Source organism: Priapulus caudatus, unplaced genomic scaffold, assembly GCF_000485595.1.
Source record: "Priapulus caudatus unplaced genomic scaffold, Priapulus_caudatus-5.0.1 Scaffold33, whole genome shotgun sequence".
NCBI classification, from domain to species: domain Eukaryota; kingdom Metazoa; phylum Priapulida; class Priapulimorpha; order Priapulimorphida; family Priapulidae; genus Priapulus; species Priapulus caudatus.
This window is the reverse complement of record NW_014577094.1, coordinates 727026-750504: the sequence shown is the minus strand read 5'-3', so window position 1 is coordinate 750504 and position 23479 is coordinate 727026. Positions and strand designations below refer to the sequence as shown.

The window sequence follows — 23479 nt, the reverse complement described above, 5'->3', positions numbered from 1 at the left end:
CTTGAGCCAGGCTTTCATCTTGCTACGAGGTTCTCTCGTGGCTTCTTAAATGCTACCATTGCGTGAGATCATGTATAATTAATAAAATAATCATCATCATCACAAGAAAAATTTGCCCGCAGTATTGAGCAGGCTAACAGCTCTAAATTATGAAATCAGATCTATAATGACTGCAATGCTGACACAACTTACAATAAGAGTACAATTATTCAGTAGAATCATAGATTCATACACTCTCAACTCAAGTCTCCTATATCTCTTGGTTACTGAGGATTTCACTAATCTGATTACATCGAGTTGTGCAAAAATGCAATCAGCAGTAAAGTTAAGAACGTGAAAACGAGGCGTTCCCTATTTCATTACCATAATTTTATTATTAGCCTGCACTTATTGAAACAAAATAAATGTATGCTGCTAAGCAATACCTATAATTTAAAAAATATATTACAAATATGTGGAGCATTACTCGACGAGTGTTTATATGCTCATTTCCTGGGGTATTGATTTTGCCCGTTTCTTCAATTTTTAATTACTTTATTACATGAGTTTTTTTTATATGTTTGATCACTCCAAATCAGGGGTTGAAATACTCACCAACCACGTGGACTGTGAAGGCGAGTTTCAGCAAATAGAAACAGGGCATAGAATAGGGCAAATTATAGCAGTCTGAGAGTTGCACATTTTTGTGTAGTGACTAGTCACTAGTAAGTACATAATCTTCACAGTGACACAAAAGGTCGTAAAATGCTCTCATGATAGAATACATGTCCGCCGTACATGGCTCTTGGGGCATGGCTGTCATTTATGTCTGCTGAGTCTGCGCTCACACTGTCTCCTCTGCGATGCAGTTAAAGCAAACATAGCTAGCAATCGATAACGCTACCAGCTAGCTATCAAGTCCTCCCACACATCGGGGACCAACCCAAACGCAATCTGTATAAGCTAGCATAAATGCAATCAAGTGTATTAGTTAGTACTCATCAGCCCACGACCACCGCAGAAGATATATATATATATATGAACACCATGCAGTTACGGAACTTATACAGGCTAAAGCCAATATTTGTCAATCAATAAGCGTCTAGAGACTCTAGACCATGCAGTATATGTATATGTATCAAGAGTAGATAATAGAGACTCTATTATCTACTCTTGATATGTATATATATGCGTGCATGGTGCGGGTACGCGCGCGCACGCATGGAAACACACACGCACGCACGCACACATACACGCGCGCACATGTACGCACGCACGCACGCACAGACACATACATATATGATATCAAGATGATATACATATATATAGGTTGTTTATTATACGGATAATTTACGTTTCCATACACATGGTCACACAAAGATTTTCATATTTCAAATATGTGTTTTCCCACCTAGCTTCAATGAAATAAACGTTAGGATAGCTAGGCAGACAAGATAGTACCGGGTAAGTAAAGCGTGTACTCTGAGAGAAAAAAACAAAGAGGCGGTATTAAAGCGGTGTATTGAAACACCTGGGGTTTTGATGGTGGGGTACATTTTTCCATTTTTTGGGGGGAGAAAGTATATAAAAACCACAGACATAAAGAGTGGCAAATTCTAAGGGTTGGTTAGGAAACACGCACAGTTTTAGCATAGCATTATCAATTACCCAGTTCACTTTATTTGTTGATGAAATTAGTTACTGAGGAATTAAATTTAAATAATACGTTTGTACTAGTGCACAATCAAATGTATTTGTTGTGAAAATGCTACTAACAAATGCAAGTTATAGCAACATTGCCAATATGTTATTTATCACAACGTTTCAACACTTACGTATGCGTGTACCTCAAATTGCTACTTTCATTTTAAATGCCCCCTCCCACTTGTGCCTCACGTACATCATACTTTGGAATTTCTCCATTTATGTTTCACCATCACCCGATATATTTCATCTCAAGTATTTTACGTAACCAGCACTAGCTGCCACTCAATTATCTACACGTGGAGAGACACGAGTACAGCACAACTAACAGACAACCATTTCACTGCTCATTCACAAAGCCTACTATCACAGCGTGAGTTAGACCGTGTACGTGGCCATGTCCGTGTGCTGTGTATGCGAGTAGCGCAGCAGTAGAACTTTAGAACCGCACTTGCGAGCTTCCTTGCGAGCTTCTACGTACGCGCCAACAAACCTCCACGCTTAGCACTCAATACTGGCAGCGTTCCAGCGTTGCAGCATCAAAGGGAGCGTGCAACTACTGCTATAATACGTTGTAAAGGAGAATTAAACTCTATTGAACGCGAATACAGCAGATACCCTGAATCCATGTTTAGACTGGAACCAAGAGATTACGACCGTAGTTAGTAAGAGGCGTTTGGTTTTGATAGTTCGACATTCTAATTGCCACACACGCCAGCCTTTACGATTGACAAGCGATCAGGTTGGAAAAACACGAGAGAAGAATAACGTTATATACCTAATGAAATTAAAAGGAAAATTTATTGTGATATGCACAAGGCTAGCAAGGGCGCAGTCACCGAACATACAGTGCTGCTACTCATAGTTGCCGACCGTAACTAACGTGATGGTGAAGACCTATATAGTGATGGCCCGCAAACTAGGTGAAAATTCATATAGATAATTATTATTACGTGTTACCCTAATCCACTGTCGCCAACAACGCTGCGCAATTGTACATTACATCGTGCACCGTGGCCTCAGACATCTCACCATGAAGGCAAGAAATATGACTAAAATCACGTACAACAACGCTACCATTCACGTAATTAATGTCTGGGTTTGCAAATCCCTATAGTAAAATGTGTGTTTGATAGCAGAAGCTGTATCGATATGCACAAACATCGAATATCCAATCTGTTATTGTACAGAGAAGATAGTGACGATATTATTAATGACATAGAGTAAAACTGAAAAATCACGTTCAGCAAAATTAGTAACGTAATTAAGTTAATTTGATCGATTGCTTTGAATTTCTAAATCTGACAAACATTTTTAAGTGTAAAAACAGATTTCACTACCTAAAACATGCATTCTGCGACACATGTACATCATGCTACGCATAAGGTTACTTTCCAGCAATTTCTTGCGCCAGTTGTATGAAAGTTTACGGTGTTCTCTGCTTATACGAGTCTAGCCAGTAGTATAACGTCCATATATGCCATTCCAGAATTCCCAATACGACTGATAATTACATTTCGGCAGAGACCCACTACATGTGATTATATAGTAAAGCACTTTCAATTGTGGGCTGCAACTCACACGGCCAACACCGTGTACCGATAAGATAAAATCAGGAGTTAATAAAGACAAATTTGTCTTTATTAACTCCTGATAAAATCTAAGATGCTATACTCCCGAGTTCACACCGTTATGTTACTTCCATGTAGCTGGCAGTTACGTGCCTGGTATTAGGTGCCTGGTATTAGGTGCCTGGTATTAAGGGTGCGAGGAGGATACGGGTAGCTCACGATATGATCCGTAATACACGATACAGCCTTACCGATACGATACGCATCACGATACCTTCAAGAGCAACTACCCTGCACATTATCCACTTAACCGGGACTCTACCAATCATGCGAATGCTTAAAAATCAGTAACGTCGAGCGCTGAGAAAACAACTGCCATGGAATTGCGAATTGTGTTGTTTCTTTTGTTTGGATGAAAATACGCTAGTAAATAATATGGATTTTAATTATCAGAGTATCGACACGTGTATCGTGAATGGTCAAACATAAATATACGTGTATCGTCAAGGTTTGATTGCAATACATCGATACATCGATTAATCGATCACACCTACCTGGTAGTTAAATAAACTGGGCCATAACAAGCTCCACAACAAACTAACAAAAAAGTGTGCCAAAAAGCAGTTACTAGTAAGTTAGTAACATAGTTTCTCAACAAATACAATGTTCTCTGAATTTAAAACGCACTTATACGTTGGATGTCAAAGCACGACCAAAACATACAAACTGCTAATATAAATTCCCGAAGAGGAGGCATGAAAACGCTGCAGATACAAGTTATTGTTAGAAGAAAGAATGTTGAAGACTGCTAATGACAAAAGAAGTGACTTTCTCAAGGCTACCATGATCTAATACTGTCATATTACACTGACTTCCAATAAATTGCATATAGATCTATCAGATTATCACAATAAGACATGACAACTTGGGAGAACAAATTTTGATATATGCCGATATATTCCATGTAAGATCAATGGCGACACATTCAGACTGTGCAAATCGTGTCCGACATTTCATCAGTAAGCTCATCTAATTAGTATATGCCATGTTTATCCCAGCATTTTTCTAAAACATTAGCTGTGAGAAGGCATTCGCTGCACATGTACAGCTGCGTGCTCATGACATCATTAGTCGATGATGTATTCATTAAAATTGTTATCAAATATGCTGAGAATGTTGATGAAATGCCAGTTAGGCGACCACGGGCACTAGAGCTCTGTTACTTGTTAGTGTTACACGACCGAAGCGAACAAGAGAGCCTTATTTTCCACCAACACTGCACCACAGCCTGCAACTTCCACAAGCCAACTTTTAAGCCTACTTCATTTTGGACTAGATGATATCTCGACTTCATTTTGGATGGACCTTTTTGGGTGGACTCACGCGCCTATAAACTAAAATCACGTTGATGTTTATACCACTATCATTACTAGGGGATGACCAGAAGGCTGCTCGTAGTATTCTACTACAATCACCCGGGGCAAGTGAAATGACGCTCACTTGCTATATATTAGCAAGCAGGCGCACAAATCCATTTTGAAATGTGGGGAGGGACACCAGTAGCGAGCACGCGAGGGGGGGGGAGGTCTGGGGGGCCCTCCCCCATACATTTTTTGAAATTAGACCCCCTCAGATGCGTTTTCTGCGCGAGCAGGGGGGGGGGTCCAGGGGGTCCCCTGTACACGCCCCTGCACACACACGCACGCACGCACGCACGCACGCACGCACGCACGCACGCACGCACGCACGCACGCACGCACGCACGCACGCACACACACACACACACACACACACACACACACACACACACACACAGTGACACGCATTTGGTTTGTGATAAGATTACGAAATAGGTGTCCACATGCAGTCATAAAAATAAAATCAAGAAAACAAAAAGCAGAAAACCAATCATTTGGTGTTGAGGCTGATCACAAAAATTGGTTCGTTATTATTGTTGGTCCAGTCATATCATATATGCCTGTATATATATCATCAATTTGCAATGAAAATTACATTATTAACACTGATGCTCAGTTACTCAGTGTCCTCTTTGCGTGAATATAGCTCGTGTTCCCAACTTAATCCTTGAATCAGTGTCTATAATGTGAGTGATATCTCCTAAACTTTCATAAACATACTTTCTCCTGATGATTTCTGCATAAGAATTATTTAATATAAGAAAATCAAACGTGTTAAAAAAGAAACGGTACTAAATTTATCAAGACACATTTTTCTCAAGTTGTGCATGATCATTATTATGCTCTCAAATGCACTTGAATGAAATGAAAGCTGGCAAAAAAAAGGGGAAAAAAGGGAAAGAAGCCAATCGTTGACGCACTATCACACAATAAAAAGGTTCCCCCTGTCCCCCCTGGATTTGCGCCCCTGTTAGCAAAAGTATAGATAATAGCACCATTATTATCTAATCTTGATGTTAGGTAATATCTACTACCTCCGGTTGATTGATTGCAATCGAATTTTAACATAATCCCGCCCGAGTGAATATGTACAAGCATGTAATTTACATATAATATTACATAATAAAAACGTTCATGAGCCTTCTGTTTATTAAACCTTAAAATGGCGTTTTTAGGGGGTTTCTAGTCGCATCCACTTAGGGCGAGTAAATATGCCCGTACACTTGACCTGCAAGTAAAAAAACGAACGTTGATCCCTGTCACGTGAGCCAAAAATTGCGTGATCGATCATAAACAAATTACAGTCACTAGCATGTATTACTTACATAGATCTAGAGACATGCCCTGATTTTCAGCGAGGGAGAGTGGCTGGCTGCGTGGCACAGCGAGTGAATATTTCTAGACAGCAAATATGTTCCACATATTAAACCCAAGGAAATTGAAAACAGATGAGAGCTCTTCTTGGTCTTCAGCATCCAATAAACTCAGGAGTACATGAATATAAAAAATTCTCTATTCATGTACTTCTTATAGAATTTTACAGCATTAAAATGTATCAGTGTCTAGGCGAGAGAGAGAGGGGGGAGGGTGAGAGATGGGGGAGGGGGAAACATGCAGTAATAAAGCCTAGCGCACACACCCGAGCAAAACACCCTGAACGTGGTGGAGCAAAACGTGTTTCGCTCCATGTTCGTGGCTGTGTGCGGATTCCCGAAACAAAAAACATTGCTCAGCTGAACGTGTTTCGCTGAACAAGCAATGTATGATTCGCGGAACGTGTTTTCGCCTGAGCGTACGTTTTGCTCGGGTGTGTGCGTCAATCGTTCTGCTACACAGAGAAACGCCACAGACGGTCTCCAATCAATATCCTTAAAAATATCACATGACACACAAAATTGGATGTCCATTGGATGGCTATTTTTGATGTCATGTGATAGCGGCGCTGTACGCAGTGTTTCTGTATGTTTTGCTCAGCTGTGTGCTATGGCGGGTGGCGTGTGTGCGCTTGCTCGCCGAGCAGAACGCGAAACGCTGGAAAACAAAATTTCCCGTTTTGATCGAGTGTGTGCGCTAGGCCTAGGGGAGAGGCCTAATGGAGAGGCCTAATGTCTTAAGGGAGAGGCCTAATGTCCATTTTATGTATAAAAAATTCACTTTTCATGCTTTATATCTCAAACCATACAGTCACGCAGCAGTTCATGAGCAGCTAGAACTGCTCCTTTGCAAACAAGAATACTTACAGTTACATTGTATTATATTATAAAATTAAAATGCAATTATATATATTAGTGTTTTCACGCAATTACCAAAGTAAATTTCGATAACTCACTTGTACTAATAACTGCAACACATAGACCTGCAGTGATGCCACATTTGCAGCACTGACCAATATCCGCGCTGACCAATACCTACAGTGAACTACACCTGTAGTGATGCCACCTACTCTTTCTGTGACTTGATCGTTTCTGCAGTGGTGTACCATAGCAATGCCGTCAAGAACGAAATTTCTTGCCACGATTAATTGCTGATCAGCACTGAGCAGACAGCTCTGAAGCTGAAGCTGCAATGTAGAGAAGCGTATACGAACCGCTGCTTCCTGCAACCTACACGCACGATAGTGATGATGCTTCTAGCGTACATGCAGTATCAGATAGAAGAGCCACGGTAAATGCACCATAAAGTTAGATAAATATTGTAACGAGATAATGAAGACTACTCGCTGCATGGGCTTCAGGTGCATTACATAGCAATGATACCATGCATAACTAACCGACATGTGAGTAGTCATACAGTTACCATGCCCAAATATCACATGTTCGCAATACGTTCTGTGTGGCTGCATGTTCCCATCAGCAGCCAATCCCATTTTACACCAGCAGAAAGACCCACCGTGCGTGTACGCATGCAATGTTTGAAGAGCTGAGTGGGTTGTATGCTCACCTACAATACGTAGGATTGATTTTCTCTTCGACCAGCTATAATCCCACGTCAGCTGTGCAACTCTACCTGAAATCTTCACCTGAGTACCTCACCTGTGTACTTCACCTGAATACAAACTATCACATGTGTCTGCTGATAGACCCTGCAGGGTATGTGAGATGTTCTGCCTATAGTGTGATATACACCCTCCAAATGCCACACGTTCCCTTTTCTCCTGTGGCACTACTGGATACGGAATCATCTTGCAGACCCAACTACTCCCACAACGTGCATGAGTGAGCGTGCGCATACGTCCCCCTTTCTCGCATTCTTTCACGCTCTCTCTCTCTCTCTCTCTCTCTATCTATCTATCTCCCTCCCTCTATCTATCTATCTATCTCTCTGTCTCTCTCTCTGCCTCTCCCCATATCTCTCTTCTTTCTTTCTCCCAATCCTCTCTCTGATTCTCGCTAGCTCATGGAATGTTTTGTATCGCTATACATATACATATATATATATTTCATCCAAAAACCAAATATTCCTAAGCATTCAATTATTAGCTTGCCTTCTGATTATTCTCTCATACACCAAGCCAAGTGATTGTAAAATGACAACTATCTAACAACACCATGTAATTATACTAATTGCCACCCCATTTTCTCCTCACGAATGCAGGTGATAGCTGTAGGATGACTACTGGTTAATTAATTGCACTGCAAACCTGATGCAGTGATGACATTTGGCGATAAACGTCTAAAAAATTAATCGAGGAAAAGGCTCGCGCCTACAACACGCGCAACCGTCATCTGTGCGCAGAATCCCGAATGAACAATGCAGGGATGCGAGCAAAACCCCCTACACGTGTAACGACCCCCACGATTTTCAGTAATGCCTGCAGATTCACGCCATCGGTACAGCAGTACACGGTGCGACACGGTCTCAGATCACATTCCTTCTCACTGCTTCTGCTCGCCAAACGGTACGCTGCGGGAAAATCGAACGTGCACGAACTGCATTAGGCCATTGTTGAGAAGGAGCACTGCAAACACTCACTGTATACACTTGTCACAGTCATCTTCGATAAATCCATGAAGACGTCGCAGGGGAAAAATCCGCTAGTAACTCGAAATTACTGCATCCGACACAACTTGCGGGGGTTGCGCCTTCCTCGGACGAAGTAGTATCGCCAGTTTGACTTTCACCGTACGATGCCCGTACTATGCGTTGGCAAACATAGAACAGCAACCTACTCACACCCACGTTACGAACACAACAGCACAGAAACATGTGTCACCGGCTGGCTGGCACGCAGTATGATGACTCAGGCGCCGTCACCCACTGCATGTATCGCCGCTGCTCAGCGCAGAGTTCACGTTCTGGGGACGTTATGGAAGCAGGCAAGCATGCACGCAGGCATGTAAGCAGGAAGACAGACAGACAGACATACAGACAGACAGACAGGAAGGCATGCATGCAGGCATGCAGGCATGCAGGCACTGATAAGCAGGGTAGGCAGACAGATTTTTAGATAGGCTGAAAGACAGACAGACACACGCACGCACGCACGCACGCACGCACGCACGCACGCACGCACAGACAGAGAAACAGACAGACAGACCTACGGGTGAAGAGCCAGTTATGTGGAGACTGGAGAGGCGGCAGGCAGACAGACAGACATGCAGACAGGCAGGCAGGCAGGCAGGCAGGCAGGCAGACAGGCAGGCAGGCCAGCAGGCAGGCAGGCAGACAGGCTGGCAGGCAGGCCGGCAGGCCGGCAGGCAGGCAGACAGACAGACAGACACACAGACAGAGAGGCAGTCAGACAGACAGACACATACAAACGGGCAGCCTCGTGCCAGCGGGGTCATCAGCCCGCGTCTCCGCGGAGGTAATATCAGCAGGCTGGGCTTCACGCCACCACCATCCACCTCATCTTTCCACGGAGAAGATGGCCAGAAAAAAACACAAATATTTGCACCAACTCTTTATACAAGTACAGTGCAATGCTCGCACCAAGTATACAGTATATGGATCCATTACTCGAGTATCGGCGGCATTCCTCAGTATATCCCAATACGTATCACTGCTGCTCCCACGGACGCTGCTGCTGCTGCTGGAGATAGAAGCATAACCCCGCGCCGTCATGACAATAGGTGCGATTGTTTCATAGGTAAAGTTCACCGGCATTTTATTAATATTTAGACCTTCCTATGTGTCCGTATGAAATGCGCCCAACCCTTTTTGCCCCCAATTGCCAACATTTGACTGTTATCGACAAATTAACACAATAACAAGAAAAAAATCTACATAAATCCGTGTATAAATGTTACTTTCTGTTCCGTCTACTGCATAAAACCATGACACTGATTCACACAACGGTGTCTACGCTTGGAGTGACATTACATTGAAACCAGCATTTCTTTTCATTTGAGAATAGGCCAATAAAAACGAAAATGCATATAACGCAACAAGAATGTGAAGTGACATTAGTTGATCATTGAACCACGGCAGCAGTATCACAGCTTGGTGCATGACAATATAATTCTGAAGAGATGGCAAAAAACTTTTTTAATATGAACACAATAATGCTTCGGATATGGCAAAGCAATCTCATACCATACCAGTAATTATAATTATGATCGAAAAATTTAGCATGGGATATAAATGAAGTGACGTGTATATAATGAATTTTCTATGACCTGATTTATCTGGTGTTCAACCGTGGACACAAATTAGTGTTGAGAAATATAACACCCATAAAGATTAAATGCACACAATTCAATCGCCATATTTAATTATCTTCTGCTCAATGGCATTAATAGGAAATTTCTAAAAATGATCATTCTGTGTAAGGAGACACCTCCAACTGCCCGAGACGATATTAACGTGCATGCTAAATGAGCTGGCAGTCGTGAGGCATATTCATTCACCAAGCAGCGAGGTCGTAGAGGTAACTGCATGTGCATAGTTAAGAATCCATAAAACCAACAAATCGTGCAAAGATACGGAGTGGTAGCTGATTGACTTATTCCCTACATAAAACATACAGTTTCCTCTGAAGTCAACAGAATGGTTCTGAAAACAGATTCCCTTTGCGAATAATATAGCTTCAAAACGAAGAGTAATGCAATACCTTTCAAACCAACATACGGGAACAAAACTGTATGGATAAACTGTATTAACACAAATATAAAACAATACTCTTTAAGATGCTATAGAACATTCGAAGTACTTTGGTAATTAAAACAGCATGATGTAAAAGCCAAATGTGCAGTGCGTTTGTAAATGACAACAACACAATCTAATGAAAGTGTCAATGACACTGTACATAGCTCGATATATATATCACCACAAAAAAAGGACACAAATGAGTGAGTGAGAAGAAGTCAGTTTTAATTGAGCAACCATCGACGTACATTATAGAAACGAAGAGTATATATATGGGAGAACTCCCATTATATACTCTTGATAATTATATGTGTAATTTTTTATGTGAAAATAAATGTTTGAGATGTGAAAGTCTGAGAAGTGGGCGAGTGATGGCGTTACACCTAAATGATCGCCATTTAACGTTTTTATAATATTCAGATTTAGGCACTGCCTAAAAGCGGAGGTCCCGATGTGTAACGTGTAAGATTGAGAGGATACGCTTATTCCACGTAGCTGCTATATACCACGTGACAATAATGTTTCCCTGCCCATAACACAACTTTTGTCAAAGGTTAATTGGTTGTATGGAAGTGTTTAGTTCGTATGAGTTTTTCTAGGCGGTAGCTAGCACACGGTTGCCATCTGTATATCGCAATAATTTATAAACCAAAATAAATCACAATTTGTGACGGTAGATGGCGCTATACCCGCTTTGATGTTTCTTAGCGATGGCTTTCGAAATAAATAGGTTATGCTGCGTTCCGACATGTTTTGTAAAAATTTACTCTAATATAGACGTTTTATCGGCAGGGTGGAGAGGAAAAAACCAATTTTTCATTAAAGATATTGTCAATGAAATCTTGTAAAACGAACCAGACGAGTGTGACACCACAGACTGTTATCTGCGTGTCTATATAATATGCTATATAATTGCCAAAACCTACCTAATTTGCATAATTTTTTTTAAATATCAAAACCCCTACCCCTTATTCATTCACACACCAAAAATGAGCAAAATCCGTTGAACCTGAACTGACTATTGGCAATTCCCATTTTTGCCAAAAAATTGCCGTGGCTCAAAAGTACGTCGACTGGCGTGCTCCAAAATAGGAAGTTCAATATGGGAGCATAGCAGTAACAACTCTACCCAATTTCAAACATGTGGGTCAAACGATTCCTGAGTTATCATTGACCATAGCCAAATGTTGACGGAAGGACAGACGTACGACGGACGACAACCCATGGCAATAGCTCAGCTTGACGATGTCAAGGTGAGCTAAAAATGAACCAACACGAACAGAAACACCAACGGTCGAATATGATTTTCTGCTCTGGCAAATGGACCATAGATTAAACAAAAACAAAACAGAAACAATACCTCCATCAACAGAAAACGCCAATAATCAAATAAAACCCCTTCCATGGTGATCGATCGCCCTGTGGTACGGATGAAGACAACACCAATACGGCCGTGCCCCCAACATGAAGCATGTTCACTAGGACGGGACAAGCAGCGAACTCATGATGAGGAGGACACAGCGTAGGACTCGTGAGTAGTGAGGAGGACTCATGAGTAGCGTATCGCAGCGACGTAAATAGAAACAACACAACTCTGAATGAAACCGGCTGGAAATGCTTCCAGTTTTCACCACTTGGTTGTGTGCAAGGCTGCAATCACCGCGCAAGAATAAAATGGCTGTCATCAGCTATGGTGAATAAATGGTAATAAAGGATCGAGTTAGACAAGAAACACATGCGCGGACGTGTCTAATGTTCAAACGACAACCATGTTCGTTTTTCTATCACATGGTGTGGTCGAATTATAAGCGCTTTGAAGTCACATTTGACAGGTTATTAAGTTTTAATGGCTGTTTGTAACATGCCTAACAAAATGCCTGCCATGTACTCCAATACTTCCAACTTAGAATACAACTTTTTCATCTGCCTTGCCTGCCTGTGATACCACTTTCTATCCTCCTCTTCCCCTGCTTTACTTTTTATTTTCTCCTCCTCCGCCTCCTCCTCCTCCTTCTCGATCCCCTTCTTATACGTTCCTCGTTCTGTCTTCCCCACCTGCATTCCCCCAGCTGCCCATCCCTCTCCTGCTCATATTAATCCTCATACTTGCTCTCTTCCTAATCACACGACTCTACATTCCGTCTCCTCCTTATCCATTAAACTTAACCACCTATACCTTCCCTCCTCTCCATTCCCCATCTCCTTCTCACTCCCCATCCTCTCCATCTCATCAGCCTTCCTTCCATTTCACCTATATTTTCCCGTGACCTGAGGTGAGCACAAGCAGCGTCATCGACCAACAGGTTTTGAGTCAGTAGAAAGAAATCTATCGTGTACCAGAGTATCCAGTGTTCGTACACGTCACAAAGAAAAAATATCCCATTGCTATTCCTATTGCTTCCTCGACCTTAACTTTCCACCATCGGCATGTCCATCGGCATATCTAGTTCGAAGACATACATTTAAACAAGTGTTTACGAGCATACATATAACATCCCCACAAACATCAACAGTTAATAACATAAATATTAATAATATTATATATATTATTATATTACATGGTTATTGGGTTAATAAAACTAGAAAGGGCAGTTGTTGCCAACTACATGTATCCCCCGTGTTCTCCCCAAGATGTGTAAGTATACGAAGTTTGGTCGCGCTAGGCCAATTAGGGGCCGAGTTATAGAGCGGGAGGGAAATATGATGAAGGTCAAGGTCAAGGTCAAGGTCAAATAAAGGTTGCAGTGACCTGGTTTCGGTACGCGACACACCTTTTCCCCAAGATGGGTAAGTATACCAAGTTTGGTCACGCTAGGTCAATTAGGGGCCGAGTTATAGAGCAAAAGGGAAATTCTCTGCGGCGGACCGAGCGGCGGCGGCGGTGGCTGGGGAGACATGAAACCATATAGTATGAGTATAAAGTACCTGGCAAAATGTGTAATAATTTCATCAGCGGTTATTGCGATGCAACCCTATTTCTAGAAGCCTTCAGATTTAGTTTTGCAAGCCTCTTTGTGATATATTATAATAATATATCACAAAGAGGCTTGCATTTTTATATAACGTAACTTGATCCTATCTATCTACAGCAATGTAAATGGTGCAAAAGAAAACGCGGTTTCTACGTTTCGCATTAACTGCCACGAAAATCCTGGCTACTCGGAAATAAACCAGCTGTTCACCTATAGATACGTAACACTCGCGAATGACAACAGTGCACGTGATTGATTATTTTACTCTAAATTATTTCATTCAAACCTTGGTGTAACTTCAACGCTACACACGCACACATATTACAGAATCGCGTACGACAACAAAGCTGGACAGTAAATACACACATTCTGACGTGATGAGCAGGATGAACTCCACCTGGGAATGTCTATCGACGGCAGCTCGTTCTATTACGCACGAGGAGAATTATGTGCACTACGGCGCTAGCCACCCAGAAACGCAGGTGGAAGCAAATCACCAGCCGCAAAAATAAGATGAGAGCGGTTCCTTCGGTAGAAATTACAAGCACAAACAAATTCCACCAGATGCCAAATCACCATTGCCTTTAGCTTGGATAAGTATATTGCACAGACAGGCGAATTTGCCTCCGCAGTATGTAACCGCTGCGCCCACTACACGATTGTCAGTGTGAGAGCGCATACAGGCAAGTGCAGGTGGCATGACCTAATGTAGTATACACATTCAAAGCTCAGCCCTTGGTAAACAAAGACTCCTCGGTAAACCAAGCCCGATTGCGACGGTTGTTTCAACATTTTTCGATTGTATACACACACATACATAACTGTCAAGAAGAATTCCACTCAACGAGAGTTTTTCCCTTCTTTGCTAATTTACATTATATGTACACCATTTACGATTACAGCACCAAATAGCCTGTAAACAAAGCCAGGTCTGAGTTATGTTGTAAAACTATTTATCTAACCTGATAACCGAGTTGGACTGCATGGCACTTGAGTCTTTCCGTACCACATAGAATACACAATAATTTATATTATATACTGCTATCAGGAGTGAATAATAATAGATATCTATAATAAAATCTATTATTATATTCACCCCTGCTACTATTCACTTAATGAAAGTGTCAATGACACTGTAGCCCACCTTGGGTGTGATAGAAGAGAGAGGGGGGATATATATAAAGCAAGAGTATATATGGGAGCACTCCCATTATATAGCATATCTCCCATTATATACTCTTGATATAAATGATATAATTATATTCATAAGTTTTGATGCGGAAATAAATGTTTCAGATCTGAAAGTCTGAAATCTTGGCAAGAGATGGCGCTAAGCCTAAATGATCGCCATTTTGGTTTTCGAATGTCGCGCAAATAAAAACAATAAAATATTCCAGTCAAATTACTGTAACGAAGAATCTAAAACACAATATTACACGTATATAGGTATGATTGTAGAGTTGTTGACCAGTTAGACGAAATAAACGTAATAGGACGTTGTCATCTCTTCCATAGGAGTAACAACTGTTTTGAGGCTAGCATAGCTTACACAAAACCACCAAAATATAACAAAATCGAATGAATTTAGATGGCCATTTCCATTTTTGCCAAAAAGTGGGCGTGGCTCGAAAGTAGGTCGACTGGTGTGCTCCAAAATATGACGTTCAAACCTCTCCCATAGGAGTAACAACTGCGTGCAATTTGAAACATGTGGGTCAAACGGTTCTGGAGTTATCGTTGACCGTAGACAGACACTGAAATGCATAGTAAAATTGCCAAAATCTACCTAATTTGCATAATTAAAAAAAATATCAAAACCTGTGTGATATGTTTTGGGACCAGTCCTCATTCATTCACATACCAGAAATGAGCAAAACCGATTGAACCTGAACTGACTTGTGGCCATTTCCATTTTTGCCAAAAAGTGGACGTGGCTCGAATGTAGGTCAACTGGCGTGCTCCAAAATAGGACATTCAAACCTCTCCCATATAACAATATAATAGAATAATCCCATATAATAGGAGTAACAACTATATGCAATTTGAAACATGTGGGTCAAACGGTTCTTGAGTTATCGTTGACTGTAGCCAAATGTTGACGAACGGACGGACGGACGTACGACGGACGACACCTCATGACCATAGCTCATCTTGACGATGTCAAGGCGAGCTAAAAATCACAGTGAGTATGGTCGTATACCTTCAGATATGTCAATCACACGAGTTAATGCGTGCAAGCGTGGGTGTATATATTATATGCGCGCGTCGTGTGTATACACGCGCGCTGCGTACGCGTGGGCGCCTATCAAAACGTGATATCTATGTCACAGGATTACGTAGACGTACGGATTACGTAGAAGTGTTTACAGTTTTCAATAATTTAAAGGAAGGGTGTCCCTACTGGCACGTACTACTAGCACGTTTCACTACTTACTGCATATAGCCAGGTTCCTGGTAGATCTTACCAGGGAAAGTACGAGTAGAGTAGAACTTAATCTGTCTGACGTAGGTGGACGTGCTGTGATTAGCGGAAATTGTATTCAGTCAAATTATGCACACCTGTTACGTATGCTAAAAATAAATTTTACAGATAATATATAGTAGCTAATCACAAACAAGTGCCGCGGAGCAACAGCGCTCATCTCACGTCTACTGCGGTGACTCTGTGGTGAAGTGGTGGGATTCTAGTAAACCCTGTTAGTCCCAAATGTGTTCACATACGCGCCGAAACAGTGGAAGGCACAGGGATGGTATCAGGTACCTTCTCGAAGGAATGTTCGTTTGGATCGTTATGAAAGTTGCCACGAGATGGCGCGTACGTTTAAGTGTCTTCAGATTAAAGATGGAAGCTCCCATCGTACGTAGTAGTAACAACTATTGGCAAGACAGAATAGGTAAGCACACATCCATTTACATACGCAAGCCTACAGGCCGAAATAGAGAGCTGCCACCTGTAACTAATTAACGCAGGCAAAAACTACACAGTACTATCACCACCACATGCACTGGCAGTGGCCACTGGCAGTGGCATAAGTTACATGTAACACACTGACAGTACAGAATGCCATAGAAATTATACGATTTAAAGAGCATAAACCTTCTTCAACCAAATTTAGCTTTTGAAATTTCACTGTGACATTGTAGCCTCATACATCCAGGCATGTATAGATTCTACTAGCAAACCCATGCAGCAGTCAAATTCTTTCTAACAGTAAACAAATCCATGTTTAACCCTCCTCTTGAGGGTCAAAAGGTTATCCGACATTTACTCTTCGCATGTCAGCGGAAAGTACATTTCATGGTCCTTTCAATAAAGCCATAAAAATGGTAGGTCACCGCTAAAACAAAAAAGTTTTCCAATTGCTCCGTCAGACCATGTCCTCAGAAAATGTCTAAAATCTGCCCTGTGCCCCATTGACCTTTGCCCTGTGACCTCCAATTTCGGCACAGTGATGGCTTTTCCTACCATGATGCTATACACCGACTATCACGAGCCTAGGTCAAGCCGTTTAGATTTGTGCCGCAATTCTGCATTTCCTCCCTATACCTTAAGTTAAGGAGGGAATGTTCCCCCTTCTTTTACACCTCTTGACCTGTGACCTTTGACCCCCATCTTCGACATCCCAACTCGTTTTCGGATTACCCCCCCACGTCCCGAATATCGTGACCGTACATTGAGCGGTTAAGATTTGTGCCCAACTGTTGACGGACGGACGCACGCACGCACGGACGGCCGGACGGACGGACAATCATGCGATTCTACAAGCTGCACCTGACTACGTCAGATGAGCTAAAAATACTAAAAATAGAATTTCACTTCATCTAGGTAATATTGGGCATATATAAATGTAAAATATATCCATAACAACGTGCTTCACCGTGTGGCATGATCGTCAGAAAAATCAACATACGTTTAATTAGTAAAGCGTCGCTTATATTAACAGGCTAACAACCTCTACCGATACACGTTAGTGTGCGGTCAAAGTCCGAACAGCCAGCAAACAACTTATCCACTACCTACATTTACTGTAACTGTTGAAGGCATGGATGTACTCCAGTCATATAAGTACGAGTATGGTGGCCGAGGGCTGCCACTACAATTTTACCTCGAAATAAACTCATTAGTAAAGGCCGCCGCACACCAGACGATTTTACAAACGATGAAGCGATGAAGCGATGAAGCGATGTAGGTGTGCGGCGGCCTTAAAATCGGCTCATCGGCTCATCGGCTCATCGGCTCATCGGTTCAAAATCAAACATGTTTGATTTGGAACGATCACTCGATAAAAATAAAATCGTCTACAAATGAACGCGCACACCTACATCGCTTCATCGCTTCATCGCTTCATCGTTTGTAAAAATCGGCTGGTGTGCGGCGGCCTTAAAGTGAAATCAGTTTACGCGTTGGCCGAGGGCTGCTACTACCATGATTCATTGCGATCCATGCTATCCCACAATGCTTGCTATTAGCAGAGTAATACCGGTCGTGTATCTGTGTACACGCGGTTACACGCACGTGCACGCGGGCACACGCAGATACACGCACGTACACGCGTGTACACGCGGGTACACGCACGTACACGCACGTACACGCGTGTGCACGAGGGTACACACATATACACGCTCATGTACACGGATACACGACCGGTATTATACTAGGGTCCCTATATACAAATTTGTATATAGGGACCCTAGGTATTACTAATAGCAAGCATTGTGGGATAGCCTGGATCCCAATGAATCATGGTAGTGGCAGCCCTCGGCCAACGCGTAAACTGATTTCACTTTAGTGGCAGCTATAGCCCTCGGCCAACGCGTAAACTGATTTCACTTTACTATACCCCTTTTATACTGCGCACGACTTTAGACCGCTTCTGAAGCGGGATAACTTTAGCACGGGATAAGTCGTTTTATACTGCGCACGACTTTAGCCCGCTTCTGAAGCGGGATAACTTTAGCACGGGATAAGTCGTTTTATACTGCGCACGACTTTAGCCCGCTTCTGAAGGTAAAATTGTAGTGGCAGCCCTCGGCCACCATAGTACGTGTGATTATACTTATAGGCCAATACAAGGATATCTGTGCCATTTTCTACGTTGCGATTAATTTATTCTGCTGTTATTGAGCCTTGGACTCCAGATTGTAAATACAAACCAAAGTAAGGTATATGGTGTTCTTGTAGTTGATAGTGACATCTGCAATACCCAGGTGTTTGAATCTTCTCTGATATTGTGTATAGATAGAGAGACTGCAGATCCTGATTATTTTACCTCCAAACCCAATATTTAGTTCTAGTAAACATATAGATGAGCTTATAGTATATCAGAAGAATAGATAATGAAAGTGTCAATGACACTGTAGCTCACCACAAAAAAGGACACAAATGAGTGAGTGAGAAGAAGTCAGTTTTAATTGAGCAACCATGTACGTACATTATAGAAACGAAGAGTATATATGGGAGAAATCCCATTATATACTCTTGATAATTATCAAGAGTTATCAATTGTTGTGTAATTTTTTATGTGAAAATAATAAATAATATTATATATAAATTATAAATAATTTATAAACCAAAATGAATCACAATTTGTGACGGTAGATGGCGCTTATAGCCCGCTTTGATGTTCATAGCATAAAATAATTATATTCATAATAATAATAATAATATAATAATAATAGTATAAATCATAATATGTTCATAGCAGGAATTTTGCATTAAAGATATTGTCAATGAAATCTTGTAAAACGAACCAGATGAGTGTGACACCACAGACTGTTTGTCATCTGCGTCTATATCAGTGCTCGAAATAAGCGTTGTCCGGTTGTCCGAGACAACGCAGAATTTGCGCCGGACAACCTAACCAGTCTGAGACATTGTCCGGGTGGACAACCAAAAACACTTATCCTAACCTAACACTAACTCTAAACCGACTCGGCTATGTTATAGACGGCGTGGGTACCGCAATTAATCTATGGTGTATAACCTTTTGCTTTCAAATATTTGCAATCTGAACTGACAATCAATCCAACCAATGGTGTAGGCTAGCTGGCACAATAATGTTCAGTTTCAATACTTCAAATCCGAGTGTTTTGTAGGCTCATCAAAGAAATCTTAATCGTGAATTAAATCGTGAATAATATAAAAATATGGACCAGGCTGCTATTTCCACACACTGGTTATGTCAGGTTTTCTGATTTATGAGAGGTGAACTCGATTTGGAACCAGCAAACGCAGCAAGTTTCTAAAATTTTCTGGGGAGGACCTCCATACCCCCCTATGCCTGTTTTTCACCCCTCCCTCCTTGGAATTCTAGACCAACCACTGAACATTACATTATCTTGGGAGCAGAGAACATGAACAAAAATGTAGCCTTTTCGCATGCGCCCAAACAAAGATTTGCAGAGCTTGAGAGGTAGAGGAGCCGTAGGGTGTGGAGAGGAGGGCGGAGGAGCCAGTAAAATATTAAGTCATCCACTATTTTGCGCGAGTTCGCTGTTTTTGGTCCCCCTTGTTAAAAAATCCTGGCTACGCCACTGTTTTTGGGTGTTTTCTGATCATATTATTATGTGATTGGAAATAGGAGATTTGGGGAGTATTTTTTGGAACAACCAGAAATTTGTTGCGGACAACGCCGATTTGATGCCGGGTTGTCCCGCAGGCACACGGCCCTTTTTTTTTCTTATTTCGAGCACTGTATATTATATGCTATATAATTGCCAAACCCTACCTAATTTGCATAATTTGTTCTTAAATATCAAAACCCCTAGCCCTTATTCATTCACATACCAAAAATGAGCAAAATCCGTTGAACCTGAACTGACTAATGGCAATTCTCATTTTTGCCAAAAAATTGCCGTGGCTCGAAAGTACGTCGACTGGCGTGCTCCAAAATAGGACGTTTGATATGGGAGCATAGCAGTAACAACTATACCCAATTTCAAACATGTGGGTCAAATGGTTCCTGAGTTATCGTTGACCGTAGCCAAATGTTGACGGACGGACGGACAGACGGCCGAACGTGCGACGGACGACGGCCCATGGCAATAGCTCAGCTTGACGATGTCAAGGTGAGCTAATAAACTAGATACATTTACATCGGCACCCTAAATGTTATTAAAATAATACTGACACAAATATGGGTGCTTTTACACATAAACTGTAAAGCCAAGCATATGTCGGCCTTGCGACGCGACGATCGCGTCACAGAGAAAGTTCGACCTAAGCACCCCTGTGACTGCCAGCGACGAGTCTGCGACTGCTTGCGACTGGAAGGTTGTCAGTCGCAACGCGATCGCAGCGAGTCGAACATGTTCTACTATTGCGACCAGTCGCAGTGACGCGCGACTGGTTCCACCGGTCGCAAGCATTGTTTTCATGGTTACTACCCGACATAAGCTGCCTTGCGATCGCTGCGATGAGTGCATCGCGTCGCGTCGCAAGCAATCGCAACCCGACAGAAGCCCGGCTTAAACTGCGACTGCAGTGCTTAGGTCCACTGTGACGCGACTGACAGCGACTGCCTGTGAGGTCGCAGGCGCTTAGGTCGAAGCGACGATCGGCTATTGATCGCGCAACTAAATGAGTTCATGACTTGTTGCTATGTGCATGTTGTGTATATGACTGTATGCACTGATTGTTTCATTCGCATTGTTCGCTTTTATGCATTTTTCATTATGCATTCGAATCTCGTTGCAGCGATCGCAAGGCAGCTTATGTCAGGTAGTAACCATGAAAACAATGCTTGCGACTGGTGAAACCAGTCGCGCGTCACTGCGACTGGTCGCAATAGTAGAACATGTGCGACTCGCTGCGATCGCGTTGCGACTGATAATTTTCCAGTCGCAAGCAGTCGCAGACCCGTTGCTGGCAGTCACAGGGGTGCTTAGGTCGAACTTTCTCTGCGACGCGATCGTCGCTGCGACTTAATTGCAACCAGTTGCAGAAAATTGCAGAAAATCAGTTGCAAGGCAATCGCGAGGCCGGCATAAGTCCGGCTTAAGGAACATATACCCATAACATTAAAACTGTATTAGTGATCGATAATATTAATGGACATTTCTGATATGAAAATACACAAGCAAAATATTTATTACATGTATATCAAATGGAACAGTTAGGAAATTTAAACAAGAGTGATTTGCATATGCGCTAAAACGTGTATGCATACCTAAAACTACGGCCATACATATATGGAAAATGAAAACAATATATATCAGGAACCACACAAATACCGCGTGTGACCTGAAAAGGCAACAAAATCAATAATAAGCCATTGATTAAGTCGTGCTAAAACCTAAAACCTTTCACGAACATTTTCAGTGGTTAATAAGGTATAATCGGACATTTTCAGAAGTCTGGAAAAGACACGTTACTTACAGTTGCAGGCCGGCTGTCAGCATTACAGCAAATAGCTACTACAATGAAAGTGTCAATGACACTGTAGCTCACCACAAAAAAGGACACAAATGAGTGAGTGAGAAGAAGTCAGTTTTAATTGAGCAACCATCGACGTACATTATAGAAACGAAGAGTATATATAACTCCCATTATATACTCTTGATAATTATATGTGTAATTTTTTATGTGAAAATAATAAATAATATTATATATAAATTATAAATAATTTATAAACCAAAATGAATCACAATTTGTGACGGTAAATGGCGCTATACCCGCTTTGATGTTTCTTAGCATAAATCATTATATCATAATAATAATAATAATATAATAATAATAGTATAAATCATAATATGTTCATAGCAGGAATTTTGCATTAAAGATATTGTCAATGAAATATTCTAAAACAAACCAGACAAGTGTGACACCACAGACTGTTTGTTATCTGGGTGTCTATATAATATGCTATATAATTGCCAAACCCTACCAAATTTGCATAATTTTTTTTAAATATCAGAACCCCTAGCCCTTATTCATTCACATACCAAAAATGAGCAAAATCCGTTGAACCTGAATTGACTAATGGCAATTCCCATTTTTGCCAAAAAATTGCCGTGGCTCGAAAGTACGTCGACTGGCGTGCTCCAAAATAGGACGTTTAATGTGGGAGCATAGCAGTAACAACTATACCCAATTTCAAACATGTGGGTCAAACGGTTCCTGAGTTATCGTTGACCGTAGCCAAATGTTGACGGACGGACGGACGGACGGACGGACGGACGGACGGACGACGACCCATGGCAATAGCTCAGCTTGACGATGTCAAGGTGAGCTAAACATGTACGATGGATGTATAGTAAGGAGTTTTGACCCTGTGGACTGCTTAGTTATGGTCACTTAAAAGCGCCAACACTGTTCCAAGAAAGCAAACATGTGGAGTCGGCAGCACGACGGGCAGCCCGCCCATCAGATGTTAGAGCGCACGTTATTGCTAAGATTACAGTGAAGCCATGCAGGGACGGCAGGGACACTGGTATCCATCTCCAGAACCTGGGCACTGCTATGAATGACCATGAGGCCAAAACAAAATATAGGTGTGGTTACGGTTTCCCGACCGACCCTATTTATTCCCAGCGACCCTAAACATTTTATTGTCAATTTTCTTTAGTCAAAAAAAATATATAAAAAAATAAATAAAATAAAATATGAATTGGACAGTTCCTGCTTCAAAAGGCACAACGCACAATCCTTCGGACATGGTTCATAAATAAAATATTTCAAGAAAATAAAATGTTTTCCCTACCTACCTACCCTATTTTTTTCGGCATGTAACGGTAACCACACATATAT

At 41.8% G+C, this 23479-nt stretch overlaps 1 protein-coding gene and 1 long non-coding RNA gene across 6 annotated transcripts in view; both read right to left on the bottom strand.

Annotated features, from left to right (window-relative positions):
- LOC106816844 (transmembrane and coiled-coil domains protein 1-like) overlaps positions 1-23479 on the bottom strand; it is a 99020-nt gene that overhangs the window by 25165 nt on the left and 50376 nt on the right. The window contains exon 1 of one of the 5 annotated variants that reach the window (XM_014821507.1): positions 8645-8816. The exons of 3 other annotated variants lie outside the window; for them this stretch is intronic. The gene's annotated coding sequence lies outside the window, so the exon portion shown is untranslated. Of the gene's footprint in view, positions 1-1814; positions 1842-8644; positions 8817-23479 lie in introns of those variants that run through there. One more of the 5 variants, XM_014821521.1, reaches the window with a different exon arrangement.
- LOC106816885 overlaps positions 20927-23479 on the bottom strand; it is an 18317-nt gene continuing 15764 nt past the window's right edge. The window contains exon 3 of the long non-coding RNA XR_001394952.1: positions 20927-21047. This is a non-coding gene — a long non-coding RNA (uncharacterized LOC106816885). The remainder of the gene's footprint in view (positions 21048-23479) is intronic.